At 47.7% G+C, this 15,480-nt stretch overlaps 1 long non-coding RNA gene across 2 annotated transcripts in view; it reads right to left on the minus strand.

Annotated features, from left to right (window-relative positions):
* LOC133374382 (uncharacterized) overlaps positions 1–15,480 on the minus strand; it is a 165,038-nt gene that overhangs the window by 42,766 nt on the left and 106,792 nt on the right. Inside the window, exon 1 of one of the 2 annotated variants that reach the window (XR_009759879.1) lies at positions 8,717–8,868. The exons of the other annotated variant lie outside the window; for it this stretch is intronic. This is a non-coding gene — a long non-coding RNA (uncharacterized LOC133374382). Of the gene's footprint in view, positions 1–8,716; positions 8,869–15,480 lie in introns of those variants that run through there. 2 annotated transcript variants of the gene reach the window in all.

The following is a 15,480-nucleotide window of genomic DNA, read 5'->3' on the forward strand; positions in this document are numbered from 1 at the left end:
GCATTGTTTATATTGTATTATTGTATTTTTTGCATTGTGTTTTAATTGCCTACTTGTACGTCGCCTAGAGTGGCCGTTGGCCAGATAGGCGACACAGAAATTAAATTTATTATTATTATTATTTATTATATGTGTTGCAAAGCCCCTGGTTTCGATGGACTGGATTGTAGCCTATTATACAAAGTTAAGAGTCACATCTGTTGCCTGCTCGTTTTTGCCTTTGGCCCCACCCACAAGTGGCATGCAACCCCCCTGGAAGGTTGCCACAAGGGACTGTGGCCCTCAGGCTGAAAAAGATGCCCCACCTCTGCACTGGGCAATGAAAAGGCAACAGCCGGTCCACGCAAGAAGGAATTGTCAGGTTCGCCAGATCTGTGCGCGCTGCAGAGCGCTGTCATTGTGGACCTTGGCCAAATCACACCATTCCTGCATTGGGAGAGAGGGGCAGGCTCTTGCGCTACCACTAAGATGCTAAAGAAGGAAATGCAGACATGCCCTTCTTGACAGGAAGGCAAGGGCTGTTTAGGCCCCTTTAAGAGCATACAGCAACACACAATAGCGCTTAAATTAAAGCTAAAGTCGGGGGCAGGGATGCTTTTAAGGCCGCCATTTGATTCTTAATGAAGTCCGTATGCTCTCTGCTGACGCAGCGGGGACATTGAAATCCACTGCTGTGGCAGCTGGTTTGATGTGTTGACGAACGAGCCACACTGCTATAATAAAAAGTGTTTATTTGAATAATAAGGTCAGCAAGTTAAGTAGTTGGTATTCCAGTCGTACGAAGCCGTTTGCGCAGTGTCACTAATAATTAAAGCCTATTAAAAAAAGGGGGGAGCCCTCATCTAAATGCTTTCCCCAAATATACTCCACTATCTTGAAGAAACTCATCGGGGCAGCCAAGTGATCTTCAGCGTTTATTAATCGCTTCTGCTCCTCAGTCAGGGCAAATTTATTTGCTTGAATTAGCATGTAGTATACTTACAATAAAGCCGCCACCGAGCCCCACTTTAGGGATATAGTTTATTTAATGGGAAATTAGATCCAGGTATATACAGCAGGAAGGCCTGTGTCACTTACAAGGCCAAGCAATACCTCACCCTGTAGCGTTATATGGGTAGATTGCTTTAATCACACACACAGAGAGAGAGAGACACACACACACACACAGAGAGAGAACACACAGAGAGAATGTTTTCCCCAAAGCCAACTTCAGAGGAATGGAGGCAACGGAGGGAGGCTGTGAATTAGAGGTTTGCAAATATCTTCTGATGCAATCAGGTATCTAGGTGTGTGGCTTTGTAGATGAAAACAGACAATTTCTGAACTGCCACAAAATGTCTCCTGAGTGACTCTAAGTGAGCAGGGCAACACATAAGCACAGATGCTTACAGATGGGGCTTGGGGCACTCCCCACAGCCAACGCCACTGGATGAGGTCATCTTAATGGATATAAGAACCTCAGAAGAGCCCTGCTGGCTCATCCAATCCAACACCCTGTTCTCACAGCAGCCCACCAGATGCCTCTGAGAAGCACGAAAGCAAGCCCATGAGCACAACAGCAGCACTCTCCCACTTATGATCCAAGCAACTCGGATTCAGAAGCACACTGCCTCCGATACTGAGGCAAAACATTGTGATTGTGACTATTGACAACTGTATCCTCCATGAATTTGTCCAATTCCCCTTCAAGGAATTCAAGCTAGTAGCCATCACCACATGCTGAGATAGCAAATTCCACAGTTCAACTACGCACTATGTGAAGAACTTTCTCTTGGCCATCCTGAATCCTCAGCCATTCAGCTTCATAGGGAAGGGTATGAAGTCATAAGGGCAGCCCTGCTGGATCAGGCCAGTGGGCCATCTAGTGCAGCATCCTGTTCTTGCCAACCAGAGGCCCCCTGGGGGACCCACACGGCCTCAGCACAACAGCCCTCTCCTCCCCACCACCACCTTAGCCAGAAGGGCTACATGGATCCTCCATGTTCAGAAGCTGGCTGTTGCCTTCATGCCCTGCTTATGGGCTCCCATCTGGATAGTCACTGTGAGAAACAAGCCCTAAACGTTCCTCTTATAGGAACATAAGGAGAGGACACCATCAGAGGAAGCCTAGGTCTCAGACAGCTAGCACGGTGTGTTCTTTGCAACATATGAAGTCGAGACGGAAGCACATCTTGGCTTTGGGAAAAACCGGGAGCTGCAAAGCCATTGGAAAAACAGGAAGAAATGATTTGTGGAGGAAACACAATATACTTGGCATTCAAAACCCGCCAAGGCTGACAGGGACTGAGAAAAGGGAGAACCCTGCCAATGGGGCAGAGGATGGTGATGGGCAGTGCACGCCTGTGACAGTGGGATGAATCTGGTTTGGTTCCATATAGTGAGCAGTTTCTTGCACATAATAAATCCTCTCCCGCTTCTTCCTAATCTTCAAACTTACAGGCGGCAGCTGAACCACAAATGGACATTGCCCGAGACGGCAAAGTTCACCCGGACAAGGAAGAGTTCACCAACACCACTCTCTCTTCTCAATCTTTATATTATTCACACAGCCTGAGCAGCAAATCATTCCCCTGTGCTTTTCTCCCCCTAGCCACCCCCTACCCCCCTCAGACTCTTTCCCCCTTTTCCAAAGCTCTATTATAGGAGGGCACAAGCATGCACGAGAAGTGTCAGAGGCGTTAGACAAGGTATTAAGGAGGTGTCAACGGTAAAATAGCGGGGGATTACAAGAAAGTCTAAATAATGTGTAAAATAAAACCAAAAAAGTGATAAAGTCGTTGATAAGAAAGGCTGAAGAAGAAGAAAAAATGGGAGTGCAATTATTTTTTCATTTGGATTGTTCAGGCTGAAAAGCACTTTGCGACTTAAGTGGCATTTCTCTCCACCACCTTTTCCCTTCTCTCTCACTTTTCCTTCAGTGCATCATATTCCTCGATAATCACGTTACGGTTGCTGGCATTTTCGCAGTACAAAAAGAACAGCAAGACCACTTCACACAAATAATCCTCTTCACGTCTGAGCTGGCCCCATTGCGTTTTGCGTCCCCAAAAACATTTCGCACAGAGTCCAGCTTTGCAACCATCACCAGTATTTTTGCAACTTGGAATTAATGGGATGACACTCTCTCCTGTTCAAGGACTGCTGGGGGCATGCAGGAGATGGGGTCTAGCTGTGGATTGAACTAGCTTCCTTTATAAACATATGGCCTTTCCATTGTCAGAAGTTAATTTGTGGGGTGGGGATGGTGGTACATGGGTAAGAAAAGTACAGCTGTTACTCATCTACCCGACAGATCACCTCCCCTCATCTAATCTTATCGAGATCATCAACAGAGGCCGCCTTGTTGGTTCCAAACCCACATTTGGTTCAGATAAGGGAGAGGGGTCCATCTCTGTTGCTGCCACACCCAGACTGTGGAACTCTCTAGCTAGGAAGATCCATCTTGTGCCTTCCTTGTGGGCCTTCTGCTGCTGCATTAAGACTTTCCTATTCAGGAAGGTGATGTGGGATTTTATTGCTTGCCTACCATAGCTATTTATTAATAGACTTTCATATAAATGATACGCAATGTCTTTTTTTAGCTCTTTTTAAAAATCTGGCTTTTCATTATGTTTTATATGACACTTCTTATTGTGATGTTTTAAAGCTTCTAATTGCTGGGTTTTATTATTGTATGTAATCTTTGTATATTTTTGTTTTGCAAATTGTCTTGAACTAGACATGGTGGGAGATAAACATTTGTGTAAGAAAGGGCCATCCTGGGGAAGTCTCTTTGAAGAATAGGATGAAAATCCCATATACAGATACTATATATATACACACACACCACATGGGGGGTGAGAGCATGAGAGTGTTCAGACATCTTTCCTTAAGGTAACATGAAACATTCAAATGACAAGATTTTGTCCCTAAAAGAAAGCAATTCTCCCAAAGCCACCATGTGCACCAGATCTTGCTGCAATCAAGCACATTAAATTTGTCCAAGACACCCCCATCAATACATATTCATAACCTCTCCTGCCTCACCCCAACTTCCTGAGTCCTGTCAGAGCCAGCCAGCACATCCAGTACAGTTGTGAGCACCATCTGAAATCCAGTGGCACATGTATCAAGGGCATAAATTGGACAGTGCCTGTGACATCACTAGCAGGGTTGAGCCATCTACCTGCCATTTGAACACTTATTAGTTGACAGTGTTTGAGCATCTAGTATGTAGGTGGCATCCATCTTTTTAACTGCATCATGGTTTAATCTGATACAACAAGGCAGCACACAACATTTAGGAGCAGAAACCGCCTGCATTAAAACTATAAACATACCCTTTAATACTTCACCCTCCAACTGCTCCAGGGTGGTATACATTGCTTTCTCCTCCCCCTCCCTAATTTTAGCCTCACAACAACCCTGTAAGGTGGACTCTGTCATGTCCCCTGCCTCAGGACCCCATGTTGCCCTGAGGACAACTCCAATTCATATGACACATCAGTCACCCTACTCAAGGAGCAGCCCTAAGCACCTCCTTCGACACCACTATCCTCAGAGTCCAAGAAGAAGGATTTCCCTGCAGCCTCTCCCATTCCACCACCATGCAAGAGCATGTGACTGGAGAACAGGCTACAGGACCTTTAAATAGTGCAAACAAGCTCTGCAAGAAGAGGGGTGGCTGACTCTAAATTAGGTGTAAGGAACCTTTGGCCCTCCAGATGTTACTGAATGCTTTGCTGGGCTGATGGGAGTTGCAGTCCAGCAACATCTGGAGGGCCATAGGTTCCCCACATCTGCTCTAAACTTTTGCTAAGACAACATCCAGCAAAGCTTACTGGGAACTGTCTAGGGTCCTGATTTGTATGGGCTTGCCTTGCACCTGCCAGCCTTTAAGAGCATTAGCAGATTAAGCTGAGGAGTGACTGGTCCAAGGTCACCTAATGAGCTCCATGACTGAACCGTGACTTGAACCTGGATCTTCCCAGTCCTGATCTGACACTCCAACTACTACACCACAATGGCTATGTTTCCATGCCATGGTAAACTGTAGTTAATGGGAAAATGACAAGATTTTTGAGGTACCTAAATACTAGCACATTTATTACATAAGCTTTTGTGGATTGAAGTCCATCAGATGTATGGTGTGTAATCCTGAGTTGCAGGTGCATGCATGGTGGGTGGGTGGGGGATCATAAAACAGTGAGGTCAAAAGGAAAGGAAATGCAGAAAGGTACAGATAGTGATAATTACATTATGCACAAGGGAGATTGTTCACACACACAGAGTTGACAACCCAGATGTCCTGACTTTGATAAGCCAATTAACACATGCAGTGTGATTTTAAGAATTTTGTTCCAATTCAAGTGAACACACAGATGGATTCCACTTTGGTCCTTGTGTAGCATGCTCAGGAACAACAAACTATGGTTTCTCGCTCAGCATTATGTCCACACTGGGATTGTAGTTAGTTTGGATGTAATGCCAAGCCAGGGATCATGGTTTGTTGCTCCAGCTCAGGCTAAGGGAGGACCAAAACATGAGCTATCTCTGTGATAATAGCAAGCTGTGGTTTACTATGATGTGCAAACTGGACCTATGGCTTTATTCCCCTTGATTTTGAAATTTAAGTACTTGCTAGGAATTGTCAGTAGTTTTCAAATGCAGGCTGAAGAAAGTGTGTGGCACACAGACCATGAGGAAAGAATCCTCAAATACAGTTCTGTGTAAGAATCCTGGATTGTATCTAATGCTAGTTCTATTCAAGAGTACTGGAAAAAATCGATTTCTGTAATTTCACCATATCTACTCTGAGTTGAGCTAGCATTGGATACAAGCCCCTATTATTAATAATAATGTAATTAATTCTTGCAGGGCTGTCACTAGAGTAATTCCCAGGGGAACTCCCACAAATCCACTACAAGGACTAAATCCAACATTGTTAGGCATGCTTAAACCCACTGGTTTGAATTGACTTAAGCCAGCCTTTCCCAACCTGGTACCGTCCAGATGCTTTGTACTAACATTCCTGTCAGCCCCAGCAGCATGCCTTTGGGGAGTCAAAGTACAAAACACTTGGCGGGCACAAAGTTGGAAAAGACTGGCTTAAGTATTTCTTAAGCGAGTTAAATTTAGGCCCAGGTAAAGTAAATACGGCATGAGAAATTCTGGAGGGCTTTTTTGTGGAGGTGGAGGGAGGGATTATTGTAATAAAACACAAGGGATACATCAAAAGAGACGCTGTGAAGTGTTTTGTATTTTCCAGGGAGGGAGGAAGAGGAACTATTAATGCTCCTGAGCTATCTAGATGGCTTCAAGAGCCCATCACTGATCCATCTACAATCTTCACATATTCCACAGAGACACTTGACCTTCAATTAACGCGAAATACTGCTTATTTGCAGCACCTTGCAGATATTGGCTCTGAAAAGATTAACAAGTGAGCCACAATTATAAAACCAAGCGCTCTGACGCACGAGAGGGCCCTGCAATCAGATAAGGGACTCTTCGAAGTCTGGCTTTCCTAGCATCTCACTGAAGTCAGGCAACGGCCTCTACACATACATGAACAGGAAGAAGTGAACAATTCTTTCAGCAAACAATTTTACTTATCGTATGGCAAGGTTATACAGTTATGCTCAGGGCAACCAAGCTATTTTCTGAAGAGGCGCTGATCTGCAGCCATCAGGGGGGACACACTGAAGCCTGCTTTCTCCCAGAGCAGGGGTTCTCAAACTATGGCTCGCAGATGTCCTTTATGCAGGTGGCCCGCAGTATGTCTGTGAAGAACAGTAGGAGCAGTGGCTGTGAGAGCCAGGGAAAAGAGCTCCTCTGTCATTCTTAACACTGGTGGTCTGCCTGGAAAGTGGGCGGGGTCAACCGGAAATGATGGAGGCGGAGGCACTTGAAAGAAGTGGAGACAATTTTCAGCAAAGTTAATGGAAGGCTAGAACTAAGACGTTTCATCTTGATTCAATTAAAAATCGTAATGTCTAGCATAGCTCATTACAATTGTTAAAACAGGCAGAAAAGTGGTCCGCCAAAACCCTCAGCAATATTCAAGTGGTCTCTGGGGGGGAAGTTTGGGAACCACCATCATAAAGCAGGCGTGGGGAAGCTTTTTCAGGCCAAAGGCCGCATTCCCTTCTGGACAAGCTTCTGGGGGCCACATGCCAGTGGTGGGAAGGGCCAGAGCTAAAAGTGGGCAGATCATTACCTTTGTACAGCAGGCTAGTTTCTACACACACACACGTACACCTCTATTCAGAGCCTAGAGAACTGGCTCTTCCTAGCATCGGTGGTTGGTGGCCCCTGGACCCAGCAGGGCAAGGAAGTTGGGGAGGCATGGACAAGCTGTCACTCTCATGAGTCCCAGCCAGGATGATCACTGCACAGGAATTATGGGAGTTGTAGTTCAGCAACTGCTGGAGGGCCACAAGTTAGCTACCTCTGTTTTGAAGGCTCACTGGTTTCAGTGGAATTAAGCATATACTTTCTCACTGAAAAATGTGGTTTGTAAAAGTGCTTAAATGATGACTGCATCATGTCATATTATTTATTGTAAAATTTTGCAGACTACAGGATCCTAGCCCCACTTAAATGGAAGTAACTCTCCCTGAATTCAGGGGTATTAACTTCTGAGAAGACATGTACAGCGTTGCACAACATGAGAGGTCCCTGCCCTGAATAGCTTACACTCTAAAATGCAACACCAAGGCCACAAAAAAAGGATATCCAAATCCTATATCAATTTACATGGCAGGAAGTACCACTGAACCCAATGGGATTACATCGCTGTAGATTGTTTAGGGTTGCACTGTTAATCTTAAATCGTTTCAGTGTGAGGTTTTTGTGCGTCATTGTGCCTCAGCCTAATCTACCTCAAAGGGTTGTTGTGAGGATAAGATAAGAGAGCTTCCTGTACTGTTACCCCACATTCCTTTGTGGGAAGGACAACATACTAATGTGATAAGTTACGTTTTGAGGGTCATTATGGAAGAGAGGGGCTGGGTTCTAATCCCTGTTCAATGTGTTGGTGTTGTTGCTATAAGGAACTACCCAAAAGCCCCTTGAAACAAAGGTGGGATTTAATGCAGTAAGAGAGCCCCTGAGCATGTGTAAAATGCAATGTTTTCATTACAGCTGACTAACCCTAGTCAGTCCTAGCACAATTCTTTTTAAAGATTAAACTTACATTTATATTCTTCAAGAGGCACACAATACTCTTCAAGTAGACATCCAAGGTTGTGAGAAAGGAAGGAGGGAGGAGAAGAGGAAGGGATGACAGTGTTTTAGCCTAAACACAGGCTCCCTCTATTTAAAAAAATCCAGCCCTGATTTTCACAGCTCCCATCCAGCAAGTCTTCACAACAAAGGCTGGAATCCCAACCTCACTAACCCAGGAGCAAGCCCCACTGAATTCAATAGGGCTTACTTCTGAGAAGAAATGGTAAGGATTGCACTTTAAAATATAATCTCCTTTTTTCACAACCGGAAATGGCACTTCTGCCCACCCACCCCCACATGCAAAGTCCCCCCTTTAAATAACATAAGCCTAGCTTCCCAAGGAAGGAAGGGGGGTGGGGGTGAACAGTCACAATTCTCCTGCCTTCCTCTGCCCCATCCAAAGAGAGGAAAACCCCATTGCAAGGCATGAGCCCGTCCTACCACCTAGGCCACAATTTCCCCTCGCTCAAATCAAGTAACTTTTTTTTAAAGTCATGAGGATACTCACCCTATCTGCGGGATCTCACACCACAGCCCACACACAGTCTCTCTCTCCCCCACTCTCTCTGATGTGGATAGTTCTCAAAAACTAAGCAAGCAAGAGGCAACATCAGCCCTGCAGCCAAACTCTACTGCAACAAAATGGCTGCCCGGCTTGTTGTGAGAACTTGCAACACTGCCCATGCTCACAGCCTGCACTGTGATTGGCCCACCCAACCTCCTCTCCTAATTTAATGTGCTGCGCTCCTCCATGTAAAATTCTACTGCCTAGTTGGCTCCACTGAGGCCACATCCGCACCATACTTTTAAAGCACTCTGATACCGCTTTAAATAGCCATGGTTCCCCCAACCCTGGGAACTGTAGTTTGTTAAGGGTGCTGAGAGCTGTTAGGAGACCCCCTCTTCCCCTCACAGAGCTACAGTTCCCAGACTTCCCTGGGAAGAGGAGTTGTTAAACCATTCTAGAAATTATAGCTCCGTGAGGGGGGGGATAGGGGTTCTCCTAACAACTTTCATCACCCTTAACAAACTACAGTTCCCAGATGCTTTTGGGGAAGCCATGACTATTTCAAGTAGTAAATGCTTTAAAATGCATGTTGTGCATGAGGCCTGACAAAAGGGGGGTTGAAGGGGAGGCAAAACTGCCACTTGTGGGAGACCAGCTGCCCTAGTAAAATACTAATATATCACACGCTGGTGCTTATGTGTCTTCTGTGGAGGGGGCCCTGGTCATAGTGATATTGGCTAGGAGTTGAAAAGAGTTCATTGGCTGATTTGAGAAGACTGCTAGAAACAAGTTGGAGAGTGAAGTCTCCACTCTGTGTAGCTGAGGCCCCAACTACACTCTGGTAACCAACTACACTCTGGTAACCTCTAGGTTTGACTACTGCAATGTATTATACGTGGGGCTGCCTTTGAAGACAGTTTGGAAATTGCAGCTGACCCAGACCCTGCAGTTGTCATCTGAGGCCCTTCTTTGTGTGCCCCCTCCAGGGAAGATTTGAAGGGTGGCAACATGAGAACAGGCCTTTCCAGTGGTGTCCCCCTGCTTGTGGAATGATCTCCCCAGGGAGACACACCTGGTGCTATCTTTATTTCTGGGCACCAAGCAAAGCCTTTCCTCTTTACCCAGACTGTTGGCCCTATGGGACCTTAGCTACTGGTGGCCTCTTTTAGTGGGCCTGTCCTTTATTTTGTACTGATGCATTTTTGTTGGTGGTGGTTATGTTTGTCTTTAACTGGTTTTAATGTATAGATGCGTTTTTAGGATTTATTTGTTTTAACTGGCATAATGAGAAGACAGGATTCACTAGAAGAAACAATAATACTGGGGAAAAACAGAAGGGAGTAGAAAAAGAGGAAGACCAAACAAGAGATGGATTGATTCCATAAAGAAAACCACAGACCTGAACTTACAAGATCTGAACAGGATGGTTTATAACCAGGGCTGTGGAGTCGGACGCAATTTTGGGTGGAGTCGGAGTCGGTAGAAATGTACCGACTCCGACTTCAAAATAAATTTTGATTGACAAATTTTTTAAAATATAAATTCAAAATGTCAAAGAAGCTTCCCATGAAGTCAGCTGTAGTTGAGCATTTCACCATAACTCAAGATGGAAAACATTTTGCGGCCTATTGCCGAAATAAAACACAAACACCATCCATTGGGTTAAATCATGGGCCACTTTATTAAACAGAATCAATTAGAATAATGAACCTGCAGAGGGGAAATCAAGTGCGGGAGCATTCTGATGATCCAGGGAAAGCCTGCTTGCAGCCATAGGGCGACCAAACCTTGCCTGAGCCCGGGGCTGCCCTGTGCCAGACCCCGGTTCAGGCCACACCCTGAAGATGTGTAGGGGGTCCAACCCGCATCACCACCCCCCGGAGCCCTGAAACTCCGAGCGGATGAGGCACGTTTGCCCTGAGCTGCAGGCCTCCGAACCGCCTATCACCCCCAAAGGTGCCTAAAGGTGTCACCTAGCTGCCCTTTCCCTTTTAACCTTTTCCCACACTTCTTTGCCACAAAAGGGGGACAAGCCTCTGCTTAGTCTCCCTTTACCCCACATCCAATAAGAACCTCGTGCAGACCCCTCTGCAGGTCCATAAGGAAGATGCCATCATTGCCTCACCAACTGCATGTCCGCACATGCCTGCCACTGAGGGCCTTGCCCTCCATGTCTGACCACAGCAGACGACCTGGGGCTACCATGGCCTCAACTGTATGTCCTCACATGCCTGCCACTGAGGGCCTTGCCCTCCATGTCTGACCACAGCAGACGACCTGAGGCTACCGTGGCCTCAACTGCATGTCCTCACATGCCTGCCACTGAGGGCCTTGCCCTCCCTGTCTGACCACAGCAGACGACCTGAGGCTACCGTGGCCTCAACTGCATGTCCTCACATGCCTGCCACTGAGGGCCTTGCCCTCCCTGTCTGACCACAGCAGACGACCTGAGGCTACCGTGGCCTCAACTGCATGTCCTCACATGCCTGCCACTGAGGGCCTTGCCCTCCCTGTCTGACCACAGCAGACAACCAGAGGCTACCGTGGCCTCAACTGCATGTCCTCACATGCCTGCCACTGAAGGCCTTGCCCTCCATGTCCAACCACAGCAGACGACCAGAGGCTACCGTGGCCTCAACTGCATGTCCTCACATGCCTGCCACTGAAGGCCTTGCCCTCCATGTCCAACCACAGCAGACGACCAGAGGCTATCGTGGCCTCAACTGCATGTCCTCACATGCCTGCCACTGAGGGCCTTGCCCTCCCTGTCTGACCACAGCAGACGACCTGAGGCTACCGTGGCCTCAACTGCATGTCCTCACATGCCTGCCACTGAGGGCCTTGCCCTCCCTGTCTGACCACAGCAGACAACCAGAGGCTACCGTGGCCTCAACTGCATGTCCTCACATGCCTGCCACTGAAGGCCTTACCCTCCATGTCCAACCACAGCAGACGACCAGAGGCTATCGTGGCCTCAACTGCATGTCCTCACATGCCTGCCACTGAGGGCCTTGCCCTTCAGTAACCAAGGTCATTCCCACCCAGGGGAATGACCACCACCTGCAGAACCTTCCACCCTGAACCCTGCTGGAAGAACATGGGTAGGAGACCATCCCAGCGCATACTCTGTCGACCCAGCCACCAAACCGTGGCCCACCATCAGAGGCCCAGCTGTGAACCAATGTGCGTTTGCAGCCCCAAGGCCAGCCTATAAGATCATGCCATGGCTGCAGAGTAGGCTGCGCATCTGCTCCATCCCCGTCCAGCAACCTGCCAAAAACAGAAACAATCGTGAACAGTTGGGTCCCAGACCTTCAGACTTGCCCCAGGGGTGAATGTATTCATGCGCCCCCTACTTCCACCTCCTGACGGCCTGCACCTGCATATACAAAACCAAATAGACCGTCCCAGGTAGGCAATTCCGCTGCCGGGTAGGGAACCCCAATTCCGGAGAAGCATGTCCCCAAAACCCACATGGGTCTGCTCCCAGGCACTGCGACACTAGACTGAAACTTTATGAGGGAAGATCCCTCCCCCTGAATATCAGGCACTAGGCCTGTAGCTTCAGGCCAAAAACACTATGACGCCCTCATGGGGCAGGATAAAATAATGGAGTGACTCTTGTACCCCTGGTCTGCCTGGAAACAAACTTCGGACCACAGGATGGCTCGTAGGGAAGTCTGACCTGGACCCAAACACCCCCGCCCCCCATCCGGAAGGCTCCAAAATTCAGTGCGAGGGCCGCTGCATGCAACTGCTGAGCTTTGAAGCATGATGGTCACAGGGCACCTCCCTGATCAACAATCCCTGGCGGGTCAGGTGAACACGGATGATGAGGATAAGGGGTATGGGGGTGTGCATGGGCCAGCTGGCCAGCGCATGACATATCCCAAGCTGTCTGAATGGTCCCAAAGGCCCCCTGCCAGCCTCCCTAGCGACACACTGACAGACAAGCTTTACTCCTACCATCCGTGATGAATTCCAGGATGTGATTCATAGGAATAGGCCACACTTTGCATAGCCCCTGCCAGCCCCTAACTCCCAGGAATCCCCTCCTGCCCTCTGATAGCTGGTGAGCATGCTGGGGCAGCAGATAGGCATATGGCCATCTCTGACTCCCCTCCCCCATCTCCCAGTATGTGGTATGGGACTAGCAGAGTCAGTCCTTCCTCTAACTGAAACACCATTGACGCGCCGCAGGAAAGGAGGGGGCCACACCGCAGGTTGGCGCATAAGGCAGCCAAAACCCTGAACCTGTGGTAAGGCTGTGAAATCCCTGTTATGGCACCATAAACCCCACCGCAGAAGGCCCCCAACACCTGAAGGGCAGAAAGCAAACACCTTCCCCAGCCCCTGAAAACTCCAGGATCTTGATCTGCGACAGTTCAAGCTTTTCCAGGGTAGCCTGCAGCCCTGGGTCCAAAAGTCAATCTTAATACCCTGGAAGGTGAACACTGGGGCAGGATCCTCCATTTTCCCAGCTGCCAAAAGAACCCCCCAGTTCATAGCTACACTATAAACTGTGCCATCAGGTGCTAACATGCACCCAAAGTCTGCCCTACCCGAGAACTGTAAATCATGAAAATAGTGCCCCACCGCTTCTGAGGCCTCTCGTCTCCTGGCTGTCCCTTCCAAGAAGAGGCTGAAGTGCTCCATGCAAGAATATAGCAGCCCATAGGTAATGCTCTGCTGCATAGTTGACCTAAAAGGCAAAACTCAGCAGCTCAAAATCCACCGTGTGTAACAGCTGGCAATGCCGGCAGATTAGCTGCCACACTTGCCCATAAGGCATCTCTGCCACAGGAGCGCACTATATTGAATGAAGTGTAGTGCACTGTGCATAGACTATCTGGTATGAAGCCATCACTGACTGACCCCACTTGTATGATGGATGGTGAATCAGGTAGACTTCGCCCACTGCCACTTTGGGCACTATATGGGGGGGGCATTGTGAGAGCAGAGGTAGGGGATGATGGGAAGGGGCCAATAACCCTGCCCAACTGTATGTCTTTATCAATTCTCCTCTGGACCAGTGCGTCTATACCTAAGACTGATTTAAGTTTGCTGGCCATAAGGGCAAGCCAGGGGCCACAGTATAGGATCTGGAAAAAATGCATAATGAAGAAAAACCTGCCTAATAAAACAAGTCTCCTCATAACTGGGCAGTCTGCAAGCAAGGTCCATAGCACCTCGAGCTTAGCTGGGAAGGGACACTTTTCTTGAGCAGCCTCTGCTGGGGGCTGCTTCCCACTCCTTTGAGGGGCCCTGGCCCCACATATCCTTCCAGCCTGTTGTTGTGCCTTTAATTGCAGGTTCGTATTCAGCAATTATTAGATGGCATGGAGTTGAGCAATGTCATCTTCTAATGTCTGCAGATGAAATGACTCTTAAAAGCACAGGACTACTGGCCTGTAAAAAAGGTGGCCACCTTATCCACAGACCAGTTTGTAAACTAGCTAAAGAGAAGATGCAAGCAAATGTGCAGCCTGCACATGATTGCTGAAAAGAATTCCATTATGTTTAAATAATTTACTCAGAAAAATATGAATTGGACCAATTCTATGCATACTTACTTATGAGAAAATCCCCCTGAGTATATCGTTACCTCTTCCCACTGGAGGGTGCATGTGATTGCACACATACAGCAGAATCCTATGTATGGTTACTCAGAATATCGCAGATTAAATGGGTTTTAGGACTGAGGTGTATGGGACTTAACTGATGGAAAGGTTCGTATATTTTTACCTGGGTTTTGAAGAACGTATTTGGGGAGGAGAAGCTTCAGTGAAAAAGAGGGGATGAGTTCCCTTTGCATTTTTGGAGTTGAGGTATTTTTGGAGGTGAGGTTGCAGCATTAACTGGGATCCCTACTGGCTCCTGCAGCCTCCTTTCTATCTCCAGCTGCCATCCGCCCTCCTCAAAAAGCCTCTGCTCTTTGTAATTACATAGCATTGCTCCCATCCAAATGGCCGCTACGTTATGACAGAGCATCTTTAGGGTATTCTGCAAAAACAAGTAGCGGCCACGGGCAGCAGGAGGGTGCGGGAGTGCAGGCAAATTTTGCCCCTCTCTGAACTTTCCTGCTTTGCAAAAACAGTGTGGAAGAGGAATGGCCTTCTCAGTACATCCCTTAATAAAAACATCCCCACAGATGGCTGTCCAATAGCCCATTACCTCTCTGGGTAATTGGTAAATGAAAAGTAACATTTAATTTAAACTAAAAATACACTTCAGTATCAAGAAGAGGAGTCTATTCCTATTTCACTTTCTGTAATGGGAAAGGGGACCCCAATAGAAGTATCTCCTGGCCCTAACTGGAGGCACTGAGGGCTGAACCTGGGAACCCTCTGCATGCAAAGCAAGCGATCTGTTACTGAGCTACAATCCTCCATCTCCAGGGTCCGAGATCCCTGTAAATGGTAAAATAATCCTAGCAATAACAGCACATGAAGTGCGTTGGCTCTGTCCCACTGTTGAGGCATCTGCAAGCTGGTACAAGGTACATCCTTGTACAGGTACATCCTTGAGACATACACAAGGGACATTTAGGTAGGATAAAATTCCCCTTCATGTAGCTGCCCCACTCAGTGCACCAAAAACACACACACCACCCGGCTGTACCTGCGCTCCTACGGCCCAGGCTTTACCTGCGCTGCTACCACGCAGGCTTTACCCATGCAGCTACCGCCCAGGCTTTACCTGCGCTACTACCGCCCAGGCTTTACCTGCGCAGCTACCGCCCAGGCTTTACCTGCGCAGCTACC

This window comes from Rhineura floridana, chromosome 21 (assembly GCF_030035675.1).
Source record: "Rhineura floridana isolate rRhiFlo1 chromosome 21, rRhiFlo1.hap2, whole genome shotgun sequence".
Classification (NCBI taxonomy): domain Eukaryota; kingdom Metazoa; phylum Chordata; class Lepidosauria; order Squamata; family Rhineuridae; genus Rhineura; species Rhineura floridana.